The sequence below is a fragment of the Nymphalis io genome, chromosome 20 (genome assembly GCF_905147045.1).
Source record: "Nymphalis io chromosome 20, ilAglIoxx1.1, whole genome shotgun sequence".
Lineage (NCBI taxonomy): Eukaryota > Metazoa > Arthropoda > Insecta > Lepidoptera > Nymphalidae > Nymphalis > Nymphalis io.
Genome location: NC_065907.1, coordinates 4,681,618 through 4,696,601, shown reverse-complemented (window position 1 = coordinate 4,696,601; position 14,984 = coordinate 4,681,618). Strand labels below are relative to the sequence as shown.

Below are 14,984 nucleotides of genomic sequence, written 5' to 3'. Positions count from 1 at the left end.
ACCTTTTAACGCCAAAGAATTTAAAGTTATCGACAAATGTAACATCATCGATTACGAAAATCAAGTTTGCTGGAACAATGATATTTTTATCATTTGGTATATATGGATTTACTTTAATTTCTCCTCATCTATTTTTATGTAAGAATCCTTGTTAACGAGCGAAAACAAGTTACAGATCATAAAGAGTGAGTAGTACAAAGAAGTTTTTGCGGAGAATAATATTATTAATAGATATTTAAAATAATAGTAGCCATAAAACGCCCCCTTGCGGTACTCCTATCTTAGGGACAAATTAATGTACAAAGTGAAACTTCGTAAAGATTTGATTTCACCGTTGTTTGAATGATATCGGGCTACTGTCAATCTTTACATCCATTCGCTTATCAGTCTGTCACTATTATCTGTGTTACAGCGAAAACGTTTTATTTTAACGCCGATAACATTTCTAACAGCTTTTATCCAGAGGGAACTGATTTCCTTTAATATCAGTATTAACTCGTTCGCGATATAATATTATATCGAACATTTTTTTATCATACTGGTCTAGAAAAGAGAACGTATTTAATAATAGCAAATAAGATATTAGATCAAAGGTGTGCATGATTTTTATTTTATTTTTATAGAATAGGTAGGCGGTTGAACACATGGTAGGGGGTCACCAGCGGCCATAGACATTAGCATTGTAAGAAATGTTGACCATCGCTTATAATTTCTTGACAAACAAAACACGATAACTTTTATTTTCTTAACCCTCGATTCGAACAAGACATAAAACACACAAACAGGATGTATAAGGAAAACTCCATTACATTATATGACAAAATGTATAAAATAATCTACTAACCCTGGTTACAAATTATCTATAACAAAAAATTAATTGCTTTTGCATTACAAAAAAAAACAACATTAAACTCAACATAACACGAGACTTGAAATATATATAATAATATTACCCGAGAAAACCAGTATCTATGAGGATGTATTTTTTGCAGGCTTGTTTCAGGCATCAGTGTGGTCTAATAATATATTTGCGCGTTATGACCGGAATCGCGTTATGGAGCAAAAAACCATACACCTGTTGGTTAGCGGAGCAATCGCAACTGAGGCAATCAGGGTGAATGATTGAATGTTATTACTACGACAAATTAATATGACTTAATCGGTATCTCGACGGAGAAATGTTTTCTTTATAATTTATAGCGTTTATCGCTTGTATCTTCAAGAGCGCTGAGTGCTATTAATTGGTGTTATCGCTTCCTAGCAGCATAGGGTGTTCCTTTATTGATACCACGTCTTATACAACAACGTTATTCAAATTCCTCGAATATTTGAAATCATTGGTAATATTTCTCCCCGTGTACATGATTCAATTGATATAAAATATATACCGACTCCGTGTGGGTAAATTTCGTACTAACTTACTTCTCCCATTTCATAAGCTTAAAATTCAAATTTTCAAAAATACGTTTTAGCAAATGCTTACATTACAAAATAAACCTAAGTATTCAAATTTCAGCTAAACTTTGCAGTTTCAGCTATGCGTTTATAGTCAGTCAGGACAAGCGGTTTTATAAGTATACAATTCAAGTTTGCTAGGTATTGCAATCTAAAATAGTTTCTCTTGTTAACTACTAAGTAAGTCAATAGTATGTTACATGTAACTATATATTGTAGTTAGTTCACTTTGCAATAAGTATTAAAACACTATCTTTTACCGGGTTAATAATGCCCTGAGAAACCTGTATGACTCTTAACGTGATATTATTTACTTAAACGTATTAGTTGCAATTTACAAACAGTTATTTTCACGCCAAGTAATACAAGGAGCCGTCGATAAAATGAAATAGTCATTTTTGCTTGTATTGATAGTAAACTTGGTATATAACGGAGACCTTCGACTGAGGCAAGTCGAGAATAAACGGTACAGTACTCGTACAAATACGCAATGTTATTAATAAAATATATTCTATAATCTAGTGTTATTCCTCTGAGAGTTTTGTTTTTTTTCTTAAAAGAGTATATTTTAAATAATTTTTTGAAGGTGTCTCGTGTCTTATATTTTAAGCAACAAGAATGTATCATATTGAAGAGCTTCTTAGTAAAAATTTAGCGTAGGACGGCTACATACATATGCAAATTGGTCTAATCAATAGCCCACCACCACAGTTATCGCTTAAAGTAAAAATATCCCACACGTCAACATCACAACTAAGTACTTTTTGAATAATTAAAATAAACAGATCATATTCCTGAATAAACATAATAGTCCTCCAGGCCGATTTCGGCCACGGCGGCCAATCTCAAGAGAGATTAGCCAACTGCACAGGACATATTATAGTGCACAAGTGTGTGCGCAAACAGGTGCACTCCCTATTCCCTAACTCTCATAATCCGATGGGACGGCAATCCGACACGACCGGAAAGAGTTTAGGCGCAGGACTGTGCTTTCCAAGGCACGGGAATGTACACACTTCCAACTTCCAGACTCCGGGCTGCTATTGAGAATTTTCGACAGAAAAACTTTTTTATTGGCCCGACCTGGGATTTGAACCCAGGGTCCGCGGGTCTGCGGCCTTGCATCTATCCACTAGACTAACGAGGCAGTTAAAAATATACATACACTTAAAGTGTAAACCAAATTATTCACTTTAATTCAAGTTTCACGTGATTTTCTCTCTCTTGGCCAATCAAATAAATAAGAATCAATTATATAAGAATCATTAAAATCGATTCACAATACGCGAAGATATACCTTTTTTTTAATTAAATTTGAAACATACTCTGTATATGTATACATTATACATAAATATGTATACAGATTAAATAAAATAATAATGATCAAAATTGGGTAACGATATCCAAAGCTATAGGGAAACATACACACAAAAAAGCAATCGCGTTGTAACCGGCCTCCGCGCTGACGACTTCAGTTAGATGGAAGTTCATGAGAAATATTTATAAAGATTAAACGTTTATTTACCGTTTATGTGTTGTATTGTTTTGGTTGTTTCCGGACAAGGCGCAATTAACCGCGAAGGTGGCTGTAGAGTATTTAACTATTACTAATTAATCTAACCTATTATATAAAACACAAGCTGTCCCGCACAACCAGGCCCACATCTGCGTAAAAAGTTCCTGCTCTGCCCCCGTGGGCCATAGCGTAAGGCTATCGTATAGCCCAAAACCTTACTCAAGAATTGGGCAATGCAATTGCAAAATGTAGTTCCATAGATTAACGCGTTCAAACATAAAAAGAAGAAACTCTTCAGCATTATTATATTAGTATTATAATTAAGTTATAATATACTATTTTACAAATTAAATAGAATTTTTGAAGCGTATATTCCACGAAATTATCTTTGTCTATTCCATCTGTTTGGGCGTGATGGTGTGAATCATCCAACTGTACAAACTTTCACATTTAAAACATTAGTAAGATTAGAAAACGCGACCAGATATGCCATCCTAGACTACAATTGTGATTTAGCTTTAGTCGAACGCTTCAAAGCACGTATTACAAAATAACAAGCGCCTTGAAACCGAACAAAAAACCTGTAACCATTCCATTATTATCGCAAAGGCCAAAGCCCTCTTGTACTAGGAAACGACACAAGGCGTGTAATTTACATTAAACTGTGTTATATAAAATCGTCAGTTACGTGCACAATGTTCTTATAAAGTTAATTTTATAAGAAATTAACGACACGCCCCGGATTTAGATTTTTTTAGTATTAAACAGAGTACCATATATACATAAAAGTATGGCTTCGTGTTGGTTAGACTTTCGGAAGCGCTTATACGGTTTCAATTAAACATTAAAGCGAAAATTAAAACCATATTATGAAACTGATAGGAGGTGGAAGCATACAGTCAAACCAGGTTTTATTTATTTTTCTTTTTCTTTCCACAAGACAATACAATCTTTTTTTGAGTTATTTTACTAAAAAGTTTTCACTTTAAATTTGCAACCAAAAGAATAATTATATATAATTTAAAAAAAAAATATTCACACCAATGTAATTACAAATACAATACAATTAGATACATTCGATACGTTCTAAATTTAAACATTGCAACGAAAAGTTAATAAACGAAATGATTGGTTATATAAATTCATCTGCGCATTATATTATGGTTCAAGTACTCTTAATAGTTTTGCCCTATATATTACGCACTCATTGATTATTCCGTCTACACTCTAAGTAATTCTCTAAGCACTGATCATTTAACCGATTTGAATAAAGTATAGGTAATATTAATACCAGAATAAATGTAAGCGTATGAGGTATAATCACAAAAATAAGTAGAAAATCTACTGCAAATTTAAAATTAGTAAAGCAGGCTGAATGTCCCACATGATGATAAGCGGCCACCGCCACCTAATTTAGCGGTAGAATATGAGTTCGGTGAGCTACCTACCTAGACGGATTTAGCACAAAGCTCTACCAAACATGTATGTTTTGTTTTTTTATCAGCATTTTCTTAGATGATAATAATTTATAACTCAGCCCGTAACATTAAACATGTTAATTTATTGTTATAATTAAAAGCAAATATTATATATCCAATTTACTAAAGTTTATAGGTAATTATAATGTGTCAATACTTAAAATCAATTATGTTAAAGGATTTACAGCGTTTAAGATTTACAGTGGATTTACAGTCCCCTAAGGCTGTATGTACTTCGATAATAACTCAATGTTTAGAATATCGTAATTACGTTAATTAAAGAAAACAAAATTCAGTACAGTCTCTATAAATATGTTTTCTTACTGACAAATATCTTATATATTTTCTGTTCTTATAAAAAGAATCTCATTTTCTACTTTTTGTTTATTCATTTGAATTATTTTCGTATGACATACTTATTCATTTTATTTATTTTGACAAGTATCGCATCTGATCAAAAATAACCGCATTTTTAATAGAACTTCGAACGATTAATTTATAACTTCAAAGTTTATTTTTAATTACTCTCCTCGGAAAATAAATACTATGGATATCCTCAAATTTGCCGCTAAGTGCCGCGCGATAGCCGCTGCTGTCGCTGGGTTCGAGCATCTTAGTGATGTATGTTCACTAGTCGATCGATGAACTGATGCGTATCCGCAGCGTGAGTATAGCGCCGCAGTCGCTTGTTTTTTATTTATATGGATTTACAAAGCAGCACGACCACAGCGCAGCAGCCATGGTGCCGCGGCACTGCGGTACATTTGAAGGAGCCCTAAGTGTGATATACATTTTTATTTTTTTCGTTGCGACTCTTGTTCTCGACTCGTTAACCTATGAAACTTGGGATACATAAAATCCACTAATATCTTTATTTAAAGCATCTCCAAATTTTAAGATATTACATACAGTTAGGGTTTACAAAACGAAGTGGTCGGTATTATATTGAAATTTGACTACGAAACCATTAAAAAAACCATAAGCTTGATAATGCAATTTCAACAAACGGTAGCGATGATAATATTGATGTAATATTAATAAGAACATCTTAATATATAGTTCAGGCAAAGACGAGTAGGCAGAAATATTATTTGAATACGCTTCCGCGATTCGATTCCAGTTCAAGTAGCAGGTGTGGCAGGTTCAGAAGCAAATTTATTGATATTACCGATTACCGATAAGGTGATCTATTTCGATACCACTCGTGGGCTGATTGCCTAAGATTATTTACCCATGTAACGATCGTCGAGTGTTTATTGAGATAGTAGTTTTTAACCTAATTGGCGTTTAAAAACCTTTGGAACGGACTACATCCGTGATTTCCTTCGGAGTTAGGGCTACCACATATGTCGCCTTATAATTACTTAATTATATCTACATCTATGTGTGTGTAATAAATATATATATGTATATAAATAATATGTATATAATATATTATAAATTAATATATATCTGTATGTGCGCCCTAATCTCAGGAACTATTGCGGGGATTAAAATATTTTTTTTTGATTTAGATATATGAATAAAATACGATAATTAGCTAAAATTACGATGATATTGTTCGATTAATAATCCATTTAGATGAACTTTCTTTTATAGACTAAAATACGTAGGATTGAATAATTTATCGAAGCCAGTTCTACAGAAACTTCGCGTTACTACTCCTGCGAAGCCGGGGCGGGTTACTAGTAATATTGCAAATTCGAAAGTTTGGTCGTAGGTTTCTCCTTACGCAGCTATGGGGCAACGAACCGAATTTAAAAACGAATTTTTAGCATAGAATTTAGAAGCGAGATATTGTCAAAAATTAAATATCGAATATTATTATAAACGCAGGAATATTATTAAAAAAATTGCGAATATAACCGCAAGATGCAAAAGATACGATATAAGATATAAATCTTCTATCACAAACATATACTTAAGGTGTTTAACGTAACCTTTTATATGTTTTGATTATGTGATAGTCGATAGCCCTGTTGGGTTAATCACGATGTCATTGTCGCCTCGGGAAATGTTACCTAATCGCTTAGATATATCTCGACTACATAAATTATGTGAGTTGCGGTATTTATATAAAACACGGTGTTGTATATTTATTATAATTTATGTACAATCATTTAGTTTCAATAAAAAACTACAACTCGGTGTTTTGATTAATAACAATTAGATATGTGTATTTATTTAAATCAGCTGAAATATAGGTACCAGTAGATGCTAATAAAATTTTCCTTATTTTATTTCTTTCCCTATTAAGTTAAAAACCTCTAAGTCTCTAAGGCTTTCTATGCTTAATAACTATATTTGAAGTGTTCATGTTTAAGAATATTTCACACATTATGTCAACGTAATAGGAGAAAATTGACGCACAAATAACATATTATTTTAAACGTTTTATGTAAATATATATTTCATTTTAGACTTTGCAGTTCGAACCAGTATTGAAGAAATATTACGAGATATTCAAATAAACGCTCACATACATACGAGGATCATGTTATACGATGCAAAGTCGGGACGGGAAACTAGTATATAATATATGTCTAGTTTATCATATATGACTAGTCTGAGCTTGAATGTGTAGACTTTAATATTTAAAGTAAAGATATCAAAATGTCCAGTTTAAAAAGAAATATCAACGAATTCAATCACTTTACATAACGTCAAAACATAAAAACACATCTTATTTGACCTTTATTGTTTGTAATGCGTATAAATTATGCCGTCTACAATAAAAATCGATGTTTTCGTGACTCGTTTTTAAACTCTACTGAAATTTTGTTATTATTATTCACATTAATGTATAGGTATTACAAACTTGCAGAAGATCATTGAATCGTTGAATTATACGGATAACAATAAATGAAATGCATAACATTGTTAGGAAAACCGATATGTCACATGCAAGAACACTCGTATTGTCCAGATGATCGTGAGTTTGAGCCCAAGCAAGTAACACTAAGTTTTCATGTGCTTATGTATAATGTAACCCGTGTTAGACGGGGAAGGTAAATATCGTGTGGCAATCTGCAACCTGCATTGGAAAAGCATGTTGGAAACATCTTCGAACTCAAAGAAGATTCTCTACTCTTAAATCTTATTCCTAGCCTAGCAGTAGAACATTTACCTGCTGATTAACATAACTTTTTCAGAAAAAAATCTTCTCATGACAGAAGGGAATCCTTTTACGTCAGAACTATTTGTTTTAAAAAATTACTTAAAAAACGTGGCTCTTTAAACTTGAAATTGAACTCTCCTCACCTCCGATAGTAGCTCCGATATTTTTTTAACTTTTCGGACGTTTATTGATAATTTTAAATACTTTAAGTATATCATCAATACGATTGACCCGTATTGATAATGACGTGTTTACTCATAAATGGTAGTAAAACACCTCAACAGATAAGCTGATAAATGATAAAGGCACTTATACGTAATTACGCACTACTGTCGAGCAAAAAAATTATTACGACAATTTTTTTATACATTAAAAAATATAGCATATAGAAAATTTAAGTCTTTAAATGTTCGTTGCTATACTTTAAAAACTCACTTCTTTACTCACCCGTGAACTTCTGACAACCGACTTATGGTGATATGCTATCTTGTTATTGAAATGTTATAATTATGCATATAATTATATTATTGTATTCTTGAAATGTTATAATTATTATCGCCTCAATGTCGCATGTCACATCTGACGCCTCCCAACCATTTTATGCGATGAGTTTCGAATTAGTTCTTACAGAATTAGCCCTACTGATGGTAAAATATTGAAAACCGACTGATAATAGCCCTTCAAAGTCAAAATTAAGCTTAAAAAAAATCTTTCTACGTATAACGTTAAAAAAAAACCATCGAAATACACTAGCCGTTATAACACTGAGCCCCACTCTGATAGCCTGTCTCGCTTTCAAAAAGTTAATTAACGAACTACCCACTTATGGCTGTGATCTCACTATTGGCACAATAAAACCGATAAATTATATCGCTTTACAGCCGAAGACCAGGCGATACATATCGTCTGATTGTTTACAAAGAAAAAAAAAAGTTTAATTAGTTGAGAGCGTTTTTGTGCCTAATATTATTTTAAGCATCTTTATTTTACGTTTAACATATACACATATGTATATGAGCCGAGATGGCCCAGTGGATAGAACGTGCGAATCTTAACCGATTGCGGGTTCAAGCCCGCAAAACTCGTCGGCACATATTTTATGATGGTTTTTATACTATCCCCTTTGTTGTAACTTGCCACTTGATGGTGCTGCAGCAAGAACTTCTATACCGTTAAATCAATCTCCATTACAATTGGTATATATTAGCAAGAGTAATAAGAATATTTGACCGCAAATCATTAAAGCAATAGACATTGTAACGCATGGTGGACATTAGTTTATGTGTTAATGATTAATTTATATACTTATGAATTGAATAGATTTATCAACCAATTAACACATTTAAACTATGTCTATATAATAATGGCAGCTTCATATTTTATATCTCTTATTAGAAAAAGTCCGCTACTGTACACTTTTTGTTCTATGTGGTTATAAATATTTTACTCATTTATTTAGATACAACTATATAACTTGCGTGCAATAAAGAGATTTCCAACATCAGCAACTAGCTACCAGCCATCCGTTGCAGGGTCACTTCAAATTTGTTTGTAAACAATTATCCGATACGAGTCGCGCTTGACCTATCATACATTGAAGGTACTGTGACAGAAAGTTACACACAAGTTCCAACAATAACGGTAAAAAGTTTTAACTCAATCCGATTTGTAGTATAGGAACACATACGGGACTAAGGGACACATACTATATTTATATATACGTGTGTATAGAAAGCTTTTCCAAAAAAATATGACATACCATTGAAGAAATGATAAAAAGAGTAACCGTTTTATTTCCGAAAAAAATGCGCAAACGCATACAGGGATGATTATTATAACTTAATATACAAAATAACTTAATAATAAGCAGCTTAATGAAATTGTTTGTATATGTAAATTATGTCTGTCATTTTAACGTTTGTTAAATGAATGATGACTTCTGAAAATAAATAAAGGAAACCCTAACTAACCCTAACCGTTATTGGAATACGTAACATTAATAAAGATCAATCGCTTATTTTTTTGCGTACTAAATACTTTCACACAATTTCTTAACATGTTATAAGGACATAAATAAAGAGAACGTGATGATACAATGCATTTTACTCAAACTAAGTTAGTCTCGTAAAACCTCTCGTAATTCGCTAAGCAAATAAAATTGGCAACTTAAACCAAACACTTCTTTCCTTGACAGTACAAAGCTACGTGCCTGCAAGCATGTCGGTCACAATGAACACATATCGCATAAGTTGGCATTGAGTACCTATAGTATAGAGAACAATAGTCTCTCACAAGAGAACCATCCAAAACAAGGAGCTACTGTTACTCGGAACATGTAGCTAACGATGAACCCTACGACCAAAGCTTGTCTGGTTAAGATCACGGACGCATTCAAGCTTTATTGGGCGGGTAATAAACTACCTTTATAGTACAGTCAGCGCCAGTCGCTCAATAAAAAAACTTCTATTCTCGTTTTACATGCTATAAAAAGTAGGAAACGGGAAAATTTACTTTATTTACTCATATAACAAATGGAAATATGTCCAATCTGTATTTAGAAAGCATTTAAAATTATGATAGACAAGAAGCATGATAGAGGACAGTTCCTTGTCAGTTAATGTAATGCGTAAAAGAAAAAAAATTAAACTGAACATACATCGGTAAACTCGTAGATGATAAATTGCGATAAAATTGATGAACATTAGATAAAATTTATGAAGAGATTATTACAATCACGGTGTAGTGATAAAGCTGAACACATGTCGCTTATATACTAAACTCCAGTAGCAAAAATAAGCCTTATACATTATTGATATGATAAATTACAATCCGAAGTATCGTTCTTCGAAATTTCTTACTTTAAAAAGTTAAAAATGGGTAAAGTAACAGCCTTTAACTGATCCACAGCTGGACTAAGACCTCCTCTCCTCGAGGCGTGAAGAGGCATCTTGCGGACCGGCAAGGCGGGGACGGCTAGTACAGAACATTCTTCCCGACTGTACTGGCCGTCGTCGCGTTTGGACTCTACTACCACTTACCATCAGGTGGAGTAGAGTCATTTGCCATCCCGGCGAATATAAAAAAAAAAGAAGAGAAAGTCTCGAGCTTCTACCACGCTGCTCCGGTGCTGGTTAGTAAACAGGTGACAGTAACAGATTATAACCAAAAATTAAGCACGTGAGAACTCAGCCCGGGTTTGCACCCGATAACTTCGGTTAGGATTCACAAGTTGTAACCACTAGGCCATTTCAATAAATTCGAATAAAACTAAATAGTCGTATGATAACGTGTCGTAGTTAAATAAGTTATTTTAGCTCTCGTCTCCATATGGAGCGTAGACCATAAATGATAGGGTTCCAAAGGTCAAGCTCTTAGCAGAACCGGTATTGGTTCAAGGTGGAGTTCAATGAAACTGGACTTAGGTTAGGAATTATTTATTGCTCGAAACCTAGCACTTAGGTCGTCCTATTTGTTATTACATGCGATGCAACACGGGTGGGATAAGTTGGAAATATTATGCGCTTAATTTATACTATTTGCTTATATAAAGAGTTTATTTTTGTGTTTATTTGTTATCTTTACTTTACACATAACATGAGCCAGTTGCGTATTTATCCTATACCAAGGGGACATGTGCCCGGAGCGGAATGTGTTTTAGGTGGGGGGGCCTCATAATCGTTATTAATTTTTGTTACTTCTTGATTTGAAATACTTACCAAATTGATACGTTTTTTCCTGAATTATTTCGAAATTTAAAATATATTAATATTTAAGAAATAACAGATTTTAAAAATCAATTAAAACCAACTTTTTTCATAGTTGTTATCAAGAAGAAAGTTGTTATCAAAACTATGACACACTTCATTGCAAGTTATTCAAAATGATAACATAAGAAGTTAAGTATTTGAGTTATTTTGATAATTCTATTGTTTGCAAGTTCAGAAAAAAAAGCTAATGAGATGTTTTATTGTTCCGTTATCCATTCGTTGTTTAAATACAGTAAAGGGAAACAAGTACACAGGAAGAAGAAAACATACTTATCAAACTATTTTGATATTATTTCATTACAGTATTTTTAAATAACTATTTTCATTATTAGAAAAGTAGGTATTTGACAATACCGATAATACAGACAAACATTCAGTTCATTATCAGTAAATAATATTATGCTATAAATAGAATAAAAGTATCTATTAATATATATTCCTCATATATTTGAAAAATTGTAAAAATATTCCAACTGAATTAAAATATATAAAACTTTTCTTTAAAACTCACATTGTAAATGTAAATATTATTTTTTTATGTCACCTCTCATTTCTTAATTTGTATTAATTAAAATTAATTAGTAAGATTTTTTAATAATATTAATTAACATATATTATGTTTTCAAAGTTACATAAGCACTCAAATAATTCTAGATAAACTATGTAGCAAGTTTAATACAACTCTAAATTTAAGTCAATTAGAAAGTTGTGAATTGAGTTCCTGGAAAAAGTTGATATTTTAAAACTACATCAAATATTTAATTTAGCAAATTATATTCTTACATTCCAAAGCCATGGTAGTTTTATGGTAGATTCAATTAATTTGTTAATTTAACCTCACAATTCAAGTGCTTTTAAAGAAATATAAAATTTGATTTTTTTAAACATTAGTTTTAATAGATAAAAGTAATATTTAAAAAAAAATTATAAGTCAGTGCTGCAAGTCTCAAGCAATTGAGAGTAATACTTATATACTTATTTAAAAAATGAATTAAGTACTTGACTTTCACACTGCCTATTTACAATCCAAATCATTAGTTTGGCCTCATCTAAATTGCAGCTCGGCCTGCTGTAATGATTTCGTATTGTATTCATTGCAAGCAATTTGCATGCGTTTGAACTGTCTACTTGAGAGATGTTCATAATCTTAACATACTATTGTATTGTTCCGTCAATGAAGACATTACTAATACTGAAGCATCACTTTTATTTTGTATCATTATTTATTTAAATGTGACCTTTTTCTTGTGAAATTTTGTTTGTAGCAACACATCTGTTTTATGTTGCCTCTAAGTATAAATCAATAAATCAAAATATTTTTTAATGTATCACACAAGCACAAAATAATAATTTAAAAAAAGAAAGAAAAATTGCTTACAAGAATAATTATACAAATAACATAAATAATTATATATTTACTATATTATATTTAAATATTAATACTAAAGCTTTAGTGATTATTAATTTAACTTATTATGTGATATAGGTTTTATTAGGTTAGGTTATTATTTTTGTCATAATTTGCTATTTAATTTTATTAAAAAAAAAAACCTATAAAGGGTATGGTAGATAACATTTTTATTTATTAGATTTGTTTGTATTTAAATCGAAAGCATAGAAAATGAAACAAGCATTCATTCTTTATATGTATGAGTAAGATGTCAAATCATGCATACACATACAGTATAGGCATACCCATATTAATATGAGTTTACTATGAGAAAATTTAATTTGTTAGTAAAACATTAATATGATTTTACAACAAGTGAATTTACTTTGTTAGTCAAACAGTTATATTATTGACAAAAGTTTGGATAGAAGTCAAGTCACAGTTGTATGGATAGAAGTCATAAAAATATATATGGTTACTCGAGAATAATTAAATTTTGAATTAAATATTACCTGAAATGTGTTAAAAATATATAAAATATATTCTATCAAATGAACATATACGTAGATACATCCCATTTGTTTTATTTTTACTACCATAATTATTAATGGAATTCTCTGTATTGTACTTGTGGTCGCAAATATTATGTTACTTAAATTTTAAAAGCTATAGAAAATAAAAACAGGAACAGAAAACAAAAATATATCGAGTAACCAAAGTCATAAACGCATGAAAACATGAAAATTTATATAATAGAATAACTAACTCTATTTCTTTTAAAATAATATCGTGTCATTACGTGAAACATAATTATTTAAACTATCACTCCCATAGAAAAGTTTAAGTAACATATTATTTGCGTGGGTTTCTTTTACCTACCGTCATTTCGCAAACTATCACGACCTGTTCGCACAACTTTTAATCGAGCCTATAATAAAATACATGATATAAAAACGGATGCATCTTAAAATAAAACAAAATAAAAAACATGTAACGTCTCGCGAAAAAGTTGGTTGTTACGAAACAAAACATGAAACTTTTTACTTACCATAAATGTTATGTGGGTGAAGCCGCCACTCTCGCTACGAAATTCACGTTCCAATAGCGATGAACGAAGTCCATTCTCGTCCTGGATTTCCAGTTTAGACCATTGTATAATTCATCACAATACTTTTTTGTTTCGAACGCAACTTGTCCCGATCACTGTTTATTTATTTGTTGACATTAAACGAGGCTATTGCCGTTGGTTACAACAGCTGGTCTTTCGGAGTTTTCACTTCGAGTTTTATAACTAAAAAACTTCTATATGCACTATTTAATCGCAACTATTACGTACAAAATGCCTAAAAGTTTACAAATTTTAAGCACACGCAGGTAAAAGACGTCCAAACAAGTGGTTGGCTTGTTGAGAAGTTGAAAAAAAAACAATAAAAGTTGCAGACCGCGCCACACGCTTAACAAACTACGTAGCAGTGTGCGTGAATGAATATGCGCGGCCTGCCTGGCTGCCTCGCAGCGTAATCTTGGACGACAAGATAATGTTGCTAGCATGTGCGCAAACGGATTCCATTCGATAATAAATTGATAATATGATAAAAGTACGAAACCACATTTTTTATTTGAGTCAAATATTAAATTAATATTTAAAATCGTATTTACTGTTGATGATAAGACGGACAGCTGGTTTCCTTAAATGCTAATAAACGGGTATTTTTTTTAAAAAATATGTACTTTCCGCATATTTACGCATGTTTATTACGCAATTATATGTTTAAATAACTATTACTTTTACGAAATTACCAAAATATAAAAAATATACATATATTTTTTATATTTTGGTAACATTACATTTTTATTACCAATAAAATTCTTCTAAATAGTAATAAATACTAATATTTTTTTAATTCAATACAACGTTTCATAATTAATAGAAGTAGGTATGACAGAGATACTGGGAATATAAATACATTTTGAATTCAACTATTATCCAAAATTTTACCACTAATTATGGGACATATTGCACTAATGGCAACATTAAATCACAATGTCTCTCCCCGCTTAACCTCCGAAGGCGTACCGGAGATGCACGCACACATGGTAAGACCGAACGCTCACCGCCCGCGCAGCGACGTCCTTGCGGCCACCGACCGCTATGCTTACCTCCGTCAACTCGTACACCACAAACCAAGCTTAAGAAAACAATATTTTGTGAAGAATACATCGAACATCTTGGTCAAAATTTAGTAACTTTTTAATATGG

At 31.7% G+C, this 14,984-nt stretch overlaps 1 protein-coding gene across 3 annotated transcripts in view; it reads right to left on the bottom strand.

Moving 5' to 3' along the window:
• LOC126776564 (semaphorin-5B) overlaps nucleotides 1-14,206 on the bottom strand; it is a 45,721-nt gene extending 31,515 nt beyond the window's left edge. The window contains exon 1 of one of the 3 annotated variants that reach the window (XM_050499185.1): nucleotides 13,762-14,206. The gene's annotated coding sequence lies outside the window, so the exon portion shown is untranslated. Of the gene's footprint in view, nucleotides 1-953; nucleotides 1,094-13,761 lie in introns of those variants that run through there. The other 2 variants (XM_050499183.1, XM_050499184.1) reach the window with 2 other exon arrangements.
• Nucleotides 14,207-14,984: the final 778 nt, after the last annotated feature.